Here is an 18361-nt window from a genome sequence, read left to right as displayed (position 1 = left end):
TAAACCTAAAATATATAAAGATGGTTGTGTACCTTGGGGCTCGTTTTGTGCAACAGGTGAACCACAAAATTTTGGAGAAGCATTGGGTGAACCTCGTTGGAGGGAGGCAATGGATGAAGAGTATACTGCTTTAATGAAGAACAAAACTTGGCATCTAGTTCCACCAGTCAGAGGCAGAAATGTAATTGACTTCAAGTGGGTCTATAAGGTAAAGAGGAAATCTGATGGCACCATTAACAGATACAAGGCACGTCTGATTGCTAAAGGATTTAAGCAGAGGTATGGCATTGACTATGAGGATACATTTAGTCCAGTGGTAAAAGATGCTACTATTAGATTGATTCTTTTAGTTGCAGTATCTAGAGGTTGGTGCATAAGACAACTAGATGTAAAGAACGCGTTCTTGCATGGTGTTCTGGAAGAGGAAGTGTTCATGAGACAACCTCCTGGGTATGAGAATCCAAATGCACCACATCATATTTGCAAACTTGATAAGGCACGGTATGGACTAAAACAAGCACCTAGAGCTTGGTACTCTCGGCTCTCCTCTAAGTTACAATCACTTGGATTTACTCCCTCAAAGGGAGATACCTCATTGTTTTTCTATCACCGACGTGGGATGACCATTTTTATGGTTATTTATGTTGATGATATAGTTTTCACTAGTTCATCATCTAAAGCAGTTGGACGCAGCTTCGGTGCCTTAAAGGCACCTGCCTTTGGGTCACTGACATGTGGGCCAGCCACCTGTTGGACCCACATGTCATAGACACAAAGGTAGGTGCCTTAAGGCACCGAAGCATCGTCCAAAGTAGTTGAAGCTCTTCTTATGGACTTGAGCAAGGAGTTTGCACTTAAGGATCTTGGTAGTCTTCACTTCTTCCTTGGAATTGAGGTAAAGAATGCAAAAGATGGAATTGTGTTGTCACAAGGAAAATATGTGCAGGAAATACTTCAGAGAATGGGCATGAAAGGATGTAAGTCGTCATCTACACCTTTGTCTACCTCTGAGAAAATGCCTCTTCATGATGGAGAGATCCTTGGAGCAGAGGACTCCACCAGATACAAAAGTATTGTAGGAGCATTACAGTATTTGACATTAACTAGACCAAATATCTCATATTCAGTAAATAAAGTATGTCAGTTCTTACATGCTCCTACTAGTGCACATTGGACTGCAGTAAAGAGGATACTTAGATATCTTCAAGGGACCCAGAGTCATGGACTGAAAATTGAAAAGTCAAACTCGATGCTTGTAAGTGCTTTTTCAGATGCAGATTGGGCAGGTTGTCCTGATGATAGAAGATCAACAGGAGGCTTTGCAGTGTTTCTTGGCAGTAATTTGGTTTCTTGGAGTGCTCGCAAGCAGCCAACTATATCCAGGTCAAGTACAGAAGCTGAGTACAAGGCCTTAGCTAATGCTACTGCAGAGATTATCTGGGTTCAGAATTTGCTAACAGAGTTGGGTGTTTCTCATCCAAGAGCAGCATCACTTTGGTGTGACAATCTTGGTGCAACCTATTTGTCTGCTAATCCTATCTTCCATGCCAGGACGAAGCATATTGAAATTGACTACCACTTTGTTCGAGAAAGAGTGGCTGATAAACTGCTGAATATCAGATTCATACCTACGGGTGATGAGGTGGCGGATGGGTTTACTAAATCTCTCACCTTGCGGCAATTAGAAGCTTTTAGGCACAATCTCAACTTAGAAAGTTGTGATTGAGGGGGAGTGTTAAACATTGTATTATGACGTGTGCGTGAGTATGGTTGTTGTAATATGGTTAGGCTTAGAGATATGATCTCATAGTTTGTTAGATTACTTGGAGATCAATCCTAGCCTAACTAACCCTTGTAATCTCTTGGCCTTGAGCCATATATTAACACGCACGCGTCCCTGCAGCTTTGCATACGCTTAAGCCTAGTTTTTTACATCTCTAGTAGCAATAACGGGGAGTTAAAGGAACAGATCGGCTAGGCTGGCCATGGAGGAAAAAGCGCTAGTTAATGGTGGACCCTGGCTGGACGGGGTGTGTTAAGCTGTGGTTAAGGCAAGGTTAAAGACGACATTTGGTTGGGGTGGCGCTGCTGTGCTGCCCGTATCGGGGAATCAATCGCTGGCACTTGACTTTGACTCGACAATAATCGGGGCTCTAGTACAAACTCGTCTCTTTCGCTCATCTCTGCGGGGACCGACCCCCGGCCGTCTCCGCGTCCGCATGGCGGGTGAAGGCACAAAAGCTCAGCTCATGTAGTCTAGTAGGTGTGGTGTATCGCCCATGCCGTCGCCGGGTATTCGTGGAACTGCCACTGGTACGTGGCAGAGTGATGCACGCAGTTTTCCTGGTGTTAGGATTAATTAATTAGTTTAATTAATGAAACCTCTGTTTTATGGAACCGACATGCGGTTTTCTTTCCGAACAGTCGCGATCCTAATCTATCGGACGCGTCCCTCTATTCCCACTCTTTGTAACCATCGCGCCTGTGCGATGCGCCTCTTCAGGAGGTATAAATATGTACAACATCATTATCAATGGATTAGCGATCATTACTGTTCATCACACTGTTTCTTCACACGTTATCAGCACGAGTCTCCAGCGAGAGCGACAGGCCACGCAAAGGAAACTCGTCAGAGAAGGATTCGGAAGGGTGAGGATGCCGTCCATCGCCTCCCTTCTCCTTGGTCTTCTCTGGGAAGAAGGTCGCCGCCACTTCCTTGCCAAGCAGTGCGGCCGGTTCGTCCACCATCGATGGGGGGCACCACCAGCAGTTCCTGGCCTCGGCATTAACTGCCACCAGAACTTTGCTGGAGGACGCCGCAATCACGCGGCCGCTGGACGACGCCGTCGCGCCACGCCGGTGAACCGACGCCTGACCACTCCGGTTGACAACCGCCAGGGTCTGGACCCAGGGCTAGTCGCCGGACAGAGTGCTCCATCACCGCAGAACGCCGGGATGGGCGTGCCAGAGCCTGCAGTTGCTGCTCCATACGCACCACGGTGGTGCCGAGTGCATGGATATGGCCTGTGCCCCCTCGCTCCAGAGACACACGTCTGCCATCACCAACACCGGCAGAGGAGGAGGAGCGGGAGATCGTCAACGACGTACCTGCACAAGGCTACAGCCCGGCTCCGACGCGCGTCGCCAGCGCCAGGGGCGATGGCCTCGTCTTCATACCGACTCCAGGATGCGCCATGGCCACCGCGGGCGCAGTCACCACTGCAGGAGCAAGTGGCAGCGCCGGTCCAGGGCCTGAAGTGGACGCCCCAGGGACAGGAGGGACGCCCGTTGCGGACGATGCTGGCACAAGCAGCAGCGCGGGTCCGCCCCACATAGGCGCGAGCCGCCGTCTCCTCTTCGGGCGTTCCGTCGCCGCCGTCGACCGTCGCCCTGGACGTCGTTAGGGTGCCTGGAACCCGGCGTTGCTCAGCCTCGCCAATGGATACCGGAATGGGGTGGACATCCCTGACTACACCCCCTCGTCGGACGAGGAGGATTTCGCCCCTTCACCGCCGGCGGCTCGCCGGTGAGCGCGCGTACGGCGCGGCAGCCGGAACAGAGGAGGGTCGCGCCGCCTGGAAAAGGATTGGGGGCGGTAGGGGAAACCCTAACCGTCAGCCTCTTTTATGCGATGGTCAAAGCGGTGCCGGGCCTGTTGGGCCGAAAGGACGAATGGGTTGTGACCTATGCCTCGTTCTGAGTCGGGAAAAGGAAGAAAAAAAAAGGAAAAAACGAAAATTACTGTAGCGACCCAGGACCATTTTTTTCGTTGGGCCGAAAGTAATTTTTTTCGTTTTTCTTTTTCTGTTTAGTTCTTTGACTAGCAGTTTGAAGTTGTGACTAGCTATTTAGTAATTTGTGTAAATTACTATATTGTATTGTTCAGTAATTAGTGTGTATTACTATATTGTACAAGCACAATGTATGTCAACGTATATGTTCCGGCAATTTGGCAATTGCTATATGTTGATCAATATACATGCATTGTTTTATTTACAACACAATTAATTTGCTATGAGAGTAAATTAATAAGCATGATGATTGCATGCAGGATATGGCTGACATATCGAAAAAAGAGTTTGTTGAACTTGCCTTGATGGTTCTAACTATTTGACATGGGCAATGGATGTCAAAATCAATTTGACGGCCAAGGGACTCATTCTGCTATAACCACACCTGCCCAAGGGACTGCATCCGTAACAGACATAATAAGGTATTCGGCGTTGCACTTCATTCGACATCATCTTCACCCCGACCTAAAGACAGAGTATATGACGGAGGAGAGCCCTCTGACACTCTGGAACTCCTTAAAGGAGAGATATGATCAACAAAGGGCGGTGATGTTGCCTGAAGCACAACGGGAATGGGCACTGGTCCGATTCCAAGACTTTAAGTCTGTAGCTGCATACAATTCTGTTGTTCATAAGATCAACTCCAAGTTGAGATTCTGTAATAGTGCAGTTTCTGATGCTGATCTTATTGAAAAGACGCTTTCTACTTTCCATCCTTCTATGAGGATACTTGCTGAACAGTATCGTCAGCAAAAGTATAAGAAGTATTCTAAGTTGATTTACTCGTTGCTTCAGGCAGAGAAGAACAATGAGCTTCTTGAGAAGAACAATTTGGCTCGTCCAATAGGAACGATGCCTCTACCTGAATCACACTTCAACTCTAAGAATACTCAAAATTTCAATGGTTTCAAAAAGAACCGTAGGACATTCAGTGGAAAGTGGAAGCGTAATGAGAAGCAGAATAAGTATGGAGTCCAAAAGGGCAAAGGTCCTTTCAAGAAGAATGAAAGGGCTAGCAACACTGGTTGCTTCAGGTGTGGTTGTAAGGAACACATTGCAAAGAAGTGTGACACTTCAAAGCATTTGGTGGAATTGTACCAACAGTCACTTGGAAAGGGCAATATGGCTCAGGGGAACCAGTATGAAGCACACTTCACTGGAAATGAAGATGGTACCCCTACGGTTGATGGTTCTCGAGATGATTCTCTGAACATGGACAACCAGGAGCAAAATCAGCAAGTGGAAGATCCAATACTAGATGTCGATGACATGCTAGTGGAATTTGGTTCTACTGACATATATGGAGACCAGATTTAGTCTCATTTGTCTAAATATTGTAATGATGTTATTAGACATATTACATGTGTTGTAAAATAAGTTATGTCCTTAGGCATAATGTGTTAGCTATGTCGTGTGACATAGGGCTTGTAATAAGTACAAGACATATATAGTTTGTAATGTATGTATTGATTCTATAAGAGTTTGATTATATACCGAACCTTGTTCTTTTACTCTATAGAACTTCAAGGAATAATACAATGGAGGAGGAAATGTGTTTAGTGGATAGTGCATCAACTAACACGATACTTAGGGAGATGAAGTATTTCCAGACACTCAAGAAGAGTAATGGAAGTGTCATGACAATTGCTGGTCGAGACACGGTAATTGTTGGTTCTGGTCAAGCTACAATTACACTCCCTATGGGTACTACATTGGTAATCCCGGATGCTCTACTGTATCCAGATTCTACTCGTACCTTGCTGAGTTTTAAGGATATCCACAAAAATGGTTTCCATGTGGAAACTAATGACGAGAGTGGGGCTGAATGCCTACTCATAACTCAGTAAAAGGGATTTCGAAAGGAAGTCCTTGAGAATTTGCCTTCTCTATCTTCTGGGTTGTATTATACATACATTAACACTAGTAGAAAAAGGGTCAAACGTGAAGCACATTAGTGCCGGTTTGATTTTGGCCCGGTACTAATGGTACCATTAGTGCTGGTTCGTGTTGAACCTTTAGTACCGGTTCGTGGCACGAACCGGTACTAAAGGGGTGGTGGCAGGCTGGCGTCAGGCCAGGGCCCCACGATCACCTTTAGTACCGATTCGTGGCACGAACCGGTACTAAAGGTCTAACCTTTAGTACAGGTTCGTGCCATGAACCGGTACTAAAGGGGTCTGACCTATAGTACCGGTTTGTGACACAAACCGGCACTATAGGGCAATTTTCAAACTCTACCCCCCCCCCCCCCCCCCCGTGTGTCGCTATTTCAGTTTTGAAAAAATCAAAATAAAATGATAAAAACTTCAAAAAATAAAATCCTCCGAGAGGTAGTTATATTACTATATCTACTAGTTAGGAAAATTTAAAAACTACAATTTGGACATGTTTTGCAAAAAGTGTAGGGAAAATGTAAAACGGCTATAACTTTTGCATACGATGTCGGAAAAAAACGTATAATATATCAAAAAATTCAGCACGAAAATCCGCATCCGATGGGGACCGCCTACGGCCTGTTTGGAATTTTTTAGAATCCTCAAATTCCAAAAGGAAAAAAAGATATGGTCAAATTTCAGTTTGTTTAAAAAAATTGGTTAAATCTGGTCAAACTACTTATTCAAGAAGTATTAATGTTACTACATAATTATTCAAGAATATTAGTGTTACTAAATAATTATTTCAATTTTTTTGAATTTTTGTCAAATCTGGTCAAACTATGGTCAAACTGTGGTCAAACTATGGTCAAACTTATTCAAGAAACATTAGCGTTACTAAATAATTACTGTTTTTTAGAATAATAGTTTCAAACTCAAACGGTGAAATGTGTGACTTCATGCTCAAGCTAAACTTCTGAGGGTTAATAGGATTGACATCTTACTATTGTCAGGAAAACAACAAGTGCAGACTCGGAAACGAAGGAGAATAGAACCCGAAAATTAAGCGTGCTCGGGCTGGAGTAGTGAGAGGGATGGGTAACCGGTCGGGAAGTTAGATGATTTGGAATGAGTGATCCACACTTGAGCAGTTAAGAGAGGTGATTAGAGACTAAATCATCAAATAATTCAAAAAAATTAAAAAATCAAAAATCAAAAAAAAATTCCAAAAATTTCAAAAAAAATTCTAAAAAAAATCTTTAGTACCGGTTGGTAACACCAACCGATACTAAAGGTCCCCCATACCAGGGCGCGAGCTCACGCCACGTGGTGGCACTTTAGCGCCGGTTCGTGCCGAACCGGTACTAAAGGGGGGGCTTTAGTGCCCACCCTTTAGTGCCGGTTATGGAACCGGCACTAAAGGCCGTTATGAACCGGCGCTAAAGCTCTGTTTTCTACTAGTGTAAACCAGAGACACATATGGCGTACAAGATAGTTTTTCAGAATCTTGATGAGTTCAAGATTTGGCATGGTCGCCTGGGACATCCTGCTATCGGGATGATGAGAAAAATTATTGATGGTTCTGTTGGACATAACATAACGGATAGAAAGTTCCCAAAATCATCGGATTTTGTATGCACATCATGTGCAACTAGGAAGTTGATCACAAGGCCGTCTTATATGAAATTAAAGGATGAGCAACTTGATTTCCTTGAACGCATTCAAGGAGATATTTGTGGTCCAATACAACCGTTATCTGGACCATTCAGATATTTCATGGTCCTAATTGATGCATCAACGAGATGGTCAAATGTGTGTCTACTGTCAACAAGGAACCATGCTTTTGCAAAGCTAATTGCTCAGATCATTAAATTGAGAGAAAATCATCCTGAGCATAGGATAAAAACCTTCCGAATGGATAATGCTGCGGAATTTAGTTCACGAGCATTTAATGATTACTGCCTAGCTTTGGGCATTTCTGTGGAGCACTCAGTACCTTATGTACATACCCAGAATGGTCTTGCGGAATCACTTATCAAGAGAATCAAGTTGATAGCAAGACCGCTCCTGCAAAATAGTAATCTTCCAGCTTCATGTTGGGGTCATGCAGTTTTACATGCTGCAGAATTGATACAAATTCGACCAACTGCATATCATACGGTCTCCCCATTGCAGTTAGTACGTGGAAACCAGCCAAGTATTTCCCATCTGCGGCGATTCGGTTGCGCGGTATATGTACCGATCTCACCACCGCAGCGTACATCAATGGGCCCTCATAGACGAATGGGGATCTATGTGGGGTACAATTCTCCATCAATTGTTAAGTACCTGGAACCTCTAACAGGGGATTTATTTACAGCTCGGTACGCTGATTGCATTTTTGACGAGGACAATTTCCCGGCATTAGGGGGAGAGAATAACCACAAAGAATGTCGTGAAATAGATTGGGATGTGAAAGTCATCCAGTCCTTAGATCCACGTACGAATGAATCTGAACTGGAGGTTCAGAAGATTATAAATTTGCAAAATATTGCAAATAATCTGCCAGATGCATTTGCTGATTATAAAGGTGTCACAAAATCAAATGTTCCCGCTATGAATGTGCCAGAGAGAGTGGATGTGACCCATAGATCTACTCAGCCACCCAAGAGGGGGAGGAATCTGGACACAAAGGACAAGGCTTTGCAGAAGCGTCCAAGGGGAATGAGGAATCCTCAAATAGTAAATGCAAGTCAACAAAATATTGATATTCAACTTAGGGTTGAAGGACACCTGAAGGATGTTGGACATCCAGAACCCAACACGAGTGTGCACACAAATTTTGGTGTTGGGACATCGGAAGACCTTGATCCAATTGTTGAGGGAAATCACGAGGGATCAAAAGGTATTGATGAAATATCCATTAATTATATTGATTCAGGAGAATCATACAATAGAAAGACTATAGTTGTCGACATTTATTTCGCCTCTAGAATTGCAGAAGGCCTTGATTTGGATCGAGAACCTAAGTCCATGGCAGAGTGCATGAAGCGCTCAGACTGGTCCAAATGGAAGGCAGCAATTGAGGATGAATTGCGCTCACTCATAAAAAAAGGGGTATTTACTGCAGTAATGCCCACTCCTCAGCATGTGTTCCCTGTGGGAGCAAAATGGGTTTTCGTTCGTAAGAGGAATGAGAACGATGAGGTGGTGAGATATAAGGCGAGGCTTGTAGCACAGGGGTTCACGCAGAGACCCGGCATTGATTATGATGAAACATATTCTCCAGTTATGAGTGGAACAACGTTCCGATATTTAATATCACTGGCAGTGAAAATGAATTTGTCTATACAACTGATGGATGTTGTGACCGCATATTTATATGGCTCACTGGATTCAGATATTTATATGAAAGTTCCCGAGGGAATGAAGCTTCCGAATCCAAAGGCTAATCGCAACATGTATTGCGTAAAGCTTCAGAAGTCATTATATGGCTTGAAGCAGTCGGGAAGAATGTGGTATAACCGACTGAGTATATTCCTTCTTCAGAAGGGTTACTCAAACAACAGTGATTGCCCATGTGTGTTTATTAAGAAATCTAGAATGGATTTTGCATTATTTCTGTATATGTGGATGATCTGAATATCATTGGGACTACACAAGAAATACATGAGGCAAGTAATCATCTTAAGACGGAGTTTGAGATGAAAGATCTGGGTAAGACTAAATTTTGTTTTGGCTTACAACTTGAACATCTTCCTTCAGGAATACTTGTTCATCAGTCTGCTTATTGTTGGAAATATGCCCTAGAGGCAATAATAAATTAGTTATTATTATATTTCCTTGTTCATGATAATCGTTTATTATCCATGCTAGAATTGTATTGATAGGAAACTCAGATACATGTGTGGATACATAGACAACACCATGTCCCTAGTAAGTCTCTAGTTGACTAGCTCGTTGATCAATAGATGGTTACGGTTTCCTGACCATGGACATTGGATGTCATTGATAACGGGATCACATCATTAGGAGAATGATGTGATGGACAAAGACCCAATCCTAAGCCTAGCACAAGATCATGTAGTTCGTATGCTAAAGCTTTTCTAATGTCAAGTATCGTTTCCTTAGACCATGAGATTGTGCAACTCCCGGATACCGTAGGAGTGCTTTGGATGTGCCAAACGTCACAACGTAACTGGGTGGCTATAAAGGTACACTACAGGTATCTCCGAAAGTGTCTGTTGGGTTGGCACGAATCGAGACTGGGATTTGTCACTCCGTGTAAACGGAGAGGTATCTCTGGGCCCACTCGGTAGGACATCATCATAATATGCACAATGTGATCAAGGAGTTGATCACGGGATGATGTGTTACGAAACGAGTAAAAGAGACTTGCCGGTAACGAGATTGAACAAGGTATCGGGATACCGATGATCGAATCTCGGGCAAGTATCGTACCGCTAGACAAAGGGAATTGTATGCGGCATTGATTGAATCCTCGACATCGTGGTTCATTCGATGAGATCATCGAGGAGCATGTGGGAGCCAACATGGGTATCCAGATCCCGCTGTTGGTTATTGGCCGGAGAGTCGTCTCGGTCATGTCTACGTGTCTCCCGAACCCGTAGGGTCTACACACTTAAGGTTCGGTGACGCTAGGGTTATAGAGATATTAGTATGCGGTAACCCAAAAGTTGTTCGGAGTCCCGGATGAGATCCCGGACGTCACGAGGAGTTCCGGAATAGTCCGGAGGTAAAGATTTATATATGGGAAGTCTTGTTTTGGTCGCCGGAAAAGTTCTGCGCATTATCGATATTGTACCGGGAGTGCCGAAAGGGGTCCGGGGGTCCACCAAGGGGGTCCACCTGCCCCGGGGGGCCACATGGGCTCTAGGGGTGTGCGCCTTGGCCTATATGGGCCAAGGGAACCAGCCCCAAGAGGCCCATGCGCCAAGAGATAAGGGAAAGGAAGAGTCCTAAAAGGGGAAGGCACCTCCTAGGTGCCTTGGGGAGGATGGACTCCTCCCTGGCCGCACCCTTCCTTGGAGGAAGGGCCAAGGCTGTGCCCCCCCTCTCCCTTGGCCCTATATATAGTGGGGGGAAGGGAGGGCAGCCGCACCTAAGCCCTGGCGCCTCCCTCTCCCTCCCATGACACATCTCTCTCCTCCCGCAGCGCTTGGCGAAGCCCTGTTGGAATCCCGCTACTTCCACCACCACGCCGTCGTGCTGCTGGATCTCCATCAACCTCTCCTCCCCCCTTGCTGGATCAAGAAGGAGGAGACGTCGCTGCTCCGTACGTGTGTTGAACGCGGAGGTGCCGTCCGTTTGGCGCTAGGATCATCGGTGATTTGGATCACGACGAGTACGACTCCATCAACCCCGTTCTCATGAATGCTTCCGCGCGCGATCTACAAGGGTATGTAGATCCACTCCTCCCTCGTTGCTAGATGACTCCATAGATTAATCTTGGTGACACGTAGGAAAATTTTGAATTATTGCTACGTTCCCCAACAGTGGCATCATGAGCTAGGTCTATGCGTAGTTTCTATGCACGAGTAGAACACAAAGTAGTTGTGGGCGTTGATATTGTTCAATATGCTTACCGTTACTAGTCCAATCTTGATTCGGTGGCATTGTGGGATGAAGCGGCCCGGACCGACCTTACACGTACTCTTACGTGAGACTGGTTCCACTGACTGACATGCACTAGTTGCATAAGGTGGCTAGCGGGTGTCTGTCTCTCCCACTTTAGTCGGATCGGATTCGATGAAAAGGGTCCTTATGAAGGGTAAATAGCAATTGGCATATCACGTTGTGGTTTTTGCGTAGGTAAGAAACGTTCTTGCTAGAAACCCATAGCAGCCACGTAAAACATGCAAACAACAATTAGAGGACGTCTAACTTGTTTTTGCAGGGTATGCTATGTGATGTGATATGGCCAAGAAGAATGTGATGAATGATATGTGATGTATGAGATTGATCATGTTCTTGTAATAGGAATCACGACTTGCATGTCGATGAGTATGACAACCGGCAGGAGCCATAGGAGTTGTCTTTATTTATTTATGACCTGCGTGTCAACATAAACGTCATGTAATTACTTTACTTTATTGCTAACCGTTAGCTGTAGTAGTAGAAGTAATAGTTGGCGAGACAACTTCATGAAGACACGATGATGGAGATCATGGTGTCATGCCGGTGACGATAATGATCATGGAGCCCCGAAGATGGAGATCAAAAGGAGCAATATGATATTGGCCATATCATGTCACTATTTGATTGCATGTGATGTCTATCATGTTTTTGCATCTTCTTACTTAGAACGACGGTATTAAATAAGATGACCCCTCATAATAATTTCAAGAAAGTGTTCCCCCTAACTGTGCACCGTTGCGACAGTTCGTTGTTTCGAAGCACCACGTGATGATCGGGTGTTAGATTCTAACGTTCACATACAACGCGTGTAAGACGGATTTACACACGCGAAACACTTAGGTTGACTTGACGAGCCTAGCATGTACAGACATGGCCTCGGAACACAAGAGACCAAAAGGTCGAACATGAGTCGTATAGAAGATACGATCAACATGAAGATGTTCACCAATGTTGACTAGTCCGTCTCACGTGATGATCGGACACGGCCTAGTTGACTCGGATCATGTAATCACTTAGATGACTAGAGGGATGTTTATCTGAGTGGGAGTTCATAAGATGAACTTAATTATCCTGAACATAGTCAAAAGGTCTTCGCAAATTATGTCATAGCTCGCGCTTCAGTTCTACTATTTGGATATGTTCCTAGAGAAAATTTAGTTGAAAGATGATAGTACCAATTATGCGGACTAGGTCCGTAAACCGAGGATTGTCCTCATTGCTTCATAGAAGGCTTATGTCCTTAATGCACCGCTCAGTGTGATGAACCTCGAACATCGTCTGTAGATGTTGGGAACATCTGACATACAAATTTTGATAACTACGTGATAGTTCAGTTAAACGGTTTAGAGTTGAGGCACCGAAGACGTTTTGAAACGTCGCGAAACATATGAGATGTTTCGAGGGCTGAAATTGGGATTTCAGGCTCGTGCCCACGTCAAGAGGTATAAGACCTCCGACGATTTTCGCCTGCAAACTAAGGGAGAAAAGCTCAATTGTTGAGCTTGTGCTCAGATTGTCTGAGTACAACAATCATTTGATTCGAGTGGGAGTTGTTCTTCCAGATGAGATTGTGATATTTCTCCGAAGTCATTGCCACCAAGCTGCTAGAGCTTCGTGATGAACTATAACATATCAGGGATAGATATGATGATCCTTGAAATATTCGCGATGTTTGACACCACAAAAGTAGAAATCAAGAAGGAGCATCAATTGTTGATGGTTAGTGAAACCACTAGTTTCAAGAAGGGCAAGGGCAAGAAGGGATACTTCATGAAACGGCAATTCAGCTGCTGCTCTAGTGAACAAACCCAAGGTTGAACCCAAACCCGAGACTAAGTGCTTCTGTAATAAGGGGAACAGTCACTGAAGCAGAACCACCCTAGATACTTGGTAGATAAGAAGGCTGGCAAGGTCGACAGAAGTATATTGGATATACATTATAATGTGTACTTTACTAGTACTCCTAGTAGCACCAGGGTATTAGATACCGGTTCGGTTGCTAAGTGTTAGTAACTCGAAATAAAAGCTATGGAATAAACGGAGACTAGCTAAAGATGAGCTGACGATATGTGTTGGAAGTATTTCCATGGTTGATCAAATATCGTACGCTCCCTCTACCATCAAGATTGGTGTTTGCGTTGAGCATAGACATGATTGGATTATGTCTATCGCAATACGGTTATTCATTTAAGGAGAGAGTAATGGTTACTCTGTTTATTTGAATAATACCTTCAATGGTCTTACACCTAAAATGAATGGTTTATTGAATCTCGATCGTAGTGATACACATGTTCATGCCAAAAGATAGTAATGATAGTACCACCTACTTGTGGCACTGCCACGTAAGTCATATCGGTATAAAACGCATGAAGAAGCTCCATGTTGATGGATCTTTGGGCTCACTCGTTTTTGAAAAGTTTGAGGCATGCGAACCATGTCTATTGGTGTATATGCATGAAGAAACTCCATGCAAATGGACCGTTTGGACTCACTTGATTTTGATTCACTTGAGACATGCAAATCATACCACATGGGCAAGATGACTGAAAGCCTCGTTTTCAGTAAAATGGAACTAGAAAGCAACTTGTTGGAAGTAATACATTTTGATGTGTGCAGTCCAATGAGTGCTGAGGCATGTAGTGGATATCGTTATGTTCTTACTTCACAGATGATTTGAGTAGATGTTGAGTATATTTACTTGATGAATCACGAGTCTGAATTATTGAAAGGTTCAAGTAATTTTAGGGTGAAGTTGAAAGATCGTCGTGACAAGAGGATAAAATATCTATGATATGATCATAGAGATGAATATCTGAATTACGAGTTTGGCATAGAATTAAGACATTGTGGAAATTGTTTCACAACTAATACAGCCTGGAACACCATAGTGTGATGGTGTGTCCGAACATCATAACTGCACCCTATTGGATATGATGCATACCATGATGTCTCTTATCGAATTACCACGATAGTTTATGGGTTAGGCATTAGAGACAACCACATTCACTTTAAATAGGGCACCACGTAATTCAATGAGATGACACCGTATGAACTATGGTTTAGAGAAACCTAAGCTGTCATTTCTTAAAAGTTTGGGGCTGCGACGCTTATGCAAAAAAGTCTCAGGCTGATAAGCTCGAACCCAAAGTGGATAAATGCATCTTCATAGGATACCCAAAAAAGTTGGGTATACCTCCTGTCTCAGAACCGAAAGCAATAAGGGATTGTTTCTAGAATCGGGTCCTTTCTCGAGGAAAAGTTCCTCTCGAAAGAATTGAGTGGGAGGATGGTGGAGACTTGATGAGGTTATTGAACCGTCTCTTCAACTAGTGTGTGGCAGGGCATAGGAAGTTGTTCCTGTGGCACCTACAACAATTGAAGTGGAAGCTTATGATAGTGATCATGAAACTTCAGACCAAGTCACTACCAAACCTCGTGGGATGACAAGGATGCATACTACTTCAGAGTGGTACGTGATCCTGTCTTGGAAGTCATGTTGCTAGACAACAATGAACCTACGAGCCATGGAGAAGCGATGGTGGGCCCGGATTCCGATAAATGGCTCGAGGCCATAAAATCCGAGATAGGATCCATGTATGAAAACAAAGTGTAGACTTTGGAAGAACTACTTGATGGTCGTAAGGCTGTTAGGTACATATGGATTTTGAAAGGAAGACGGACAATGATGGTAAGTATCACCATTAAGAAAGCTCGACTTGTCGTTAAGATGTTTTCCGACAAGTTCAAGGAGTTGATTATGATGAGACTTTCTCACTCGTAGCGATGCTAAGAGTCTGTTGGAATTATATTGGCGATTACTGCATTATTTATGAAATCTTGCAGATAGGATGTCAAAACATTGTTTCCTCGACGATTTTCTTGAGGAAAGGTTGTATGTGATACAACCGGAAGGTTTTGTCAATCCTAAAAGATGCTAATAAGTATGCAAAGCTCCAGCAATCCTTCTAAGGACCGGAGTAAGCATCTCGGAGTTGGAATGTATGCTTTGATGAGATGATCAAAGAATTTTGGGTGTATACAAAGTTTATGAGAAACTTGTATTTCCAAAGAAGTGAGTGGGAGCACTATAGAATTTCTGATGAGTATATGTTGTTGACATATTGTGGATCAGAAATGACGTAGAATTTCCGGAAAGCATATAGGGTCATTTGAAAGGTGTTTTTCAATGGAAAACCTGGATTAAGCTACTTGAACATTAAGCATCAAGATCTATAAGGATAGATCAAAAATGCTTAATGGTACTTTCAAATGGGCACATACCTTGACATGATCTTGAAGGTGTTCAAGATGGATCAGCCAAAGAAGGAGTTCTTGCCTGAGTTGTAAGGTATGAAGTTAAGACTTAAAGCTCGACCACGGCAGAAGAAAGAGGAAGGACGAAGGTCGTCCCCTATGCTTTTGTCATAGGCTCTATACGGTATGCCATGCTAAGTACCGCACCTGATATGTGCCTTGCCACATGTCTGGCAAGAGGGTACAAAGGTGATCCAGGAGTGGATCACTAGATAGCGGTCAAAAAATTGTCCTTGGAGTAATAAGGACATGTTTCTCGATTATGGAGGTGATAAAGAGTTCGGCGTAAAGGGTTACATCGATGCAAGCTTTAACACCTATCCGAATGACTCTGAGTAGCAAACCGGATACGTATAGTGGAGCAACCATTTGGAATAGCTCCAAGTGGAGCGTGGAAGCAGCATTTATAATATGACCTAGAGATTTGCAAAGTACATACGGATCTGATTGTTGCAGACCCGTTGACTAAAACCTCTCTCACAAGCAAAACATGATCAAACCCCAGAACTCATTGAGCCTTAATCACATGATGATGTGAACTAGTTTAGTGACACTACTAAACTCTGTGAGTGTTAATCACATGGAGATGTGAACTAAATATTTGACTCTAGTGCAAGTGGGAGACTATTGGAAATATGCCCTAGAGGCAATAATAAATTACTTATTATTATATTTCCTTGTTCATAATAATCGTTTATTATCCATGCTAGAATTGTATTGATAGGAAACTCAGATACATGTGTGGATACGTAGACAACACCATGTCCCTAGTAAGCCTCTAGTTGACTAGCTCGTTGATCAATAGATGGTTACGGTTTCCTGACCATGGACATTGGATGTCATTGATAACGGGATCACATCATTAGGAGAATGATGTGATGGACAAAGACCCAATCCTAAGCTTAGCACAAGATCATGTAGTTCGTATGCTAAAGCTTTTCTAATGTCAAGTATCGTTTCCTTAGACCATGAGATTGCGCAACTCCCGGATACCGTAGGAGTGCTTTGGGTGTGCCAAACGTCACAACATAACTGGGTGGCTATAAAGGTACACTATAGGTATCTCCGAAAGTGTCTGTTGGGTTGGCACGAATCGGGACTGGGATTTGTCACTCCGTGTAAACGGAGAGGTATCTCTGGGCCCACTCGGTAGGACATCATCATAATGTGCACAATGTGATCAAGGAGTTGATCACGGGATGATGTATTATGAAACGAGTAAAAGAGACTTGTCGGTAACGAGATTGAACAAGGTATCGGGATACCGACGATCGAATCTCGGGCAAGTATCGTACCGCTAGACAAAGGGAATTGTATGCGGGATTGATTGAATCCTCGACATCATGGTTCATCCGATGAGATCATCGAGGAGCATGTGGGAGCCAACATGGGTATACAGATCCCGCTGTTGGTTATTGGCCGGAGAGTCGTCTCGGTCATGTCTACGTGTCTTCCGAACCCGTAGGGTCTACACACTTAAGGTACGGTGACACTAGGGTTATAGAGATATTAGTATGCGGTAACCCAAAAGTTGTTCGGAATCTCGGATGAGATCCGGGACGTCACGAGGAGTTCCGGAATGGTCCGGAGGTAAAGATTTATATATGGGAAGTCTTGTTTTGGTCGCCGGAAAAGTTCCGCGCATTATCGGTATTGTACCGAGAGTGCCGAAAGGGGTCCGGGGGTCCACCAAGGGGGTCCACCTGCCCCGGGGGGCCACATGGGCTGTAGGGGTGTGCGCCTTGGCCTATATGGGCCAAGGGCACCAGCCCCAAGAGGCCCATGCGCCAAGAGATAAGGGAAAGGAAGAGTCCTAAAAGGGGAAGGCACCTCCTAGGTGCCTTTGGGAGGATGGACTCCTCCCTGGCCGCACCCTTCCTTGGAGGAAGGGCCAAGGCTGTGCCCCCCCTCTCCCTTGGCCCTATATATAGTGGGGGGAAGGGAGGGCAGCCGCACCTAAGCCCTGGCGCCTCCCTCTCCCTCCCATGACACATCGCCCTCCTCCCGCAGCGCTTGGCGAAGCCCTGTTGGAATCCCGCTACTTCCACCATCACGCCGTCGTGCTGCTGGATCTCCATCAACCTCTCCTCCCCCCTTGCTGGATCAAGAAGGAGGAGACGTCGCTGCTCCGTACGTGTGTTGAACGCGGAGGTGCCGTCCGTTCGGCGCTAGGATCATCGGTGATTTGGATCAGGACGAGTACGACTCCATCAACCCCGTTCTCATGAACGCTTCCGCGCGCGATCTACAAGGGTATGTAGATCCACTCCTCCCTCGTTGCTAGATGACTCCATAGATTGATCTTGGTGACACGTAGGAAAATTTTGAATTATTGCTACGTTCCCCAACACTTATATCCAAAAGATTCTTGAGAAATTTAATTTGGATAAAGCATATCCATCGAAAACACCAATGGTTGTTAGATCTCTTGATAGAGATAAAGACCCATTTAGACCTAAGGGTGACGATGAAGAGGTATTAGGACCTGAGTTTCCTTACCTCAGTGCTATTGGAGCACTAATGTATCTAGCAAACTGCACCAGGCCTGATATATCATTTGCAGTAAATTTATTGGCTAGATTCAGTGCATCACCAACAAAGAGGCATTGGGTTGGTGTGAAGAACATTTTCAGATATCTTCAAGGCACCAAAGATCTTGGTTTGTTCTATCGAAAAAAATCAAGATAAGACCATGATGGGATATTGTGATGCTGGATACCTATCGGATCCCCATAATGCCAGATC

This window comes from Triticum aestivum, chromosome 5A (assembly GCF_018294505.1).
Source record: "Triticum aestivum cultivar Chinese Spring chromosome 5A, IWGSC CS RefSeq v2.1, whole genome shotgun sequence".
In the NCBI taxonomy this organism is placed as follows: domain Eukaryota; kingdom Viridiplantae; phylum Streptophyta; class Magnoliopsida; order Poales; family Poaceae; genus Triticum; species Triticum aestivum.
This window is presented reverse-complemented; position numbering follows the sequence as displayed.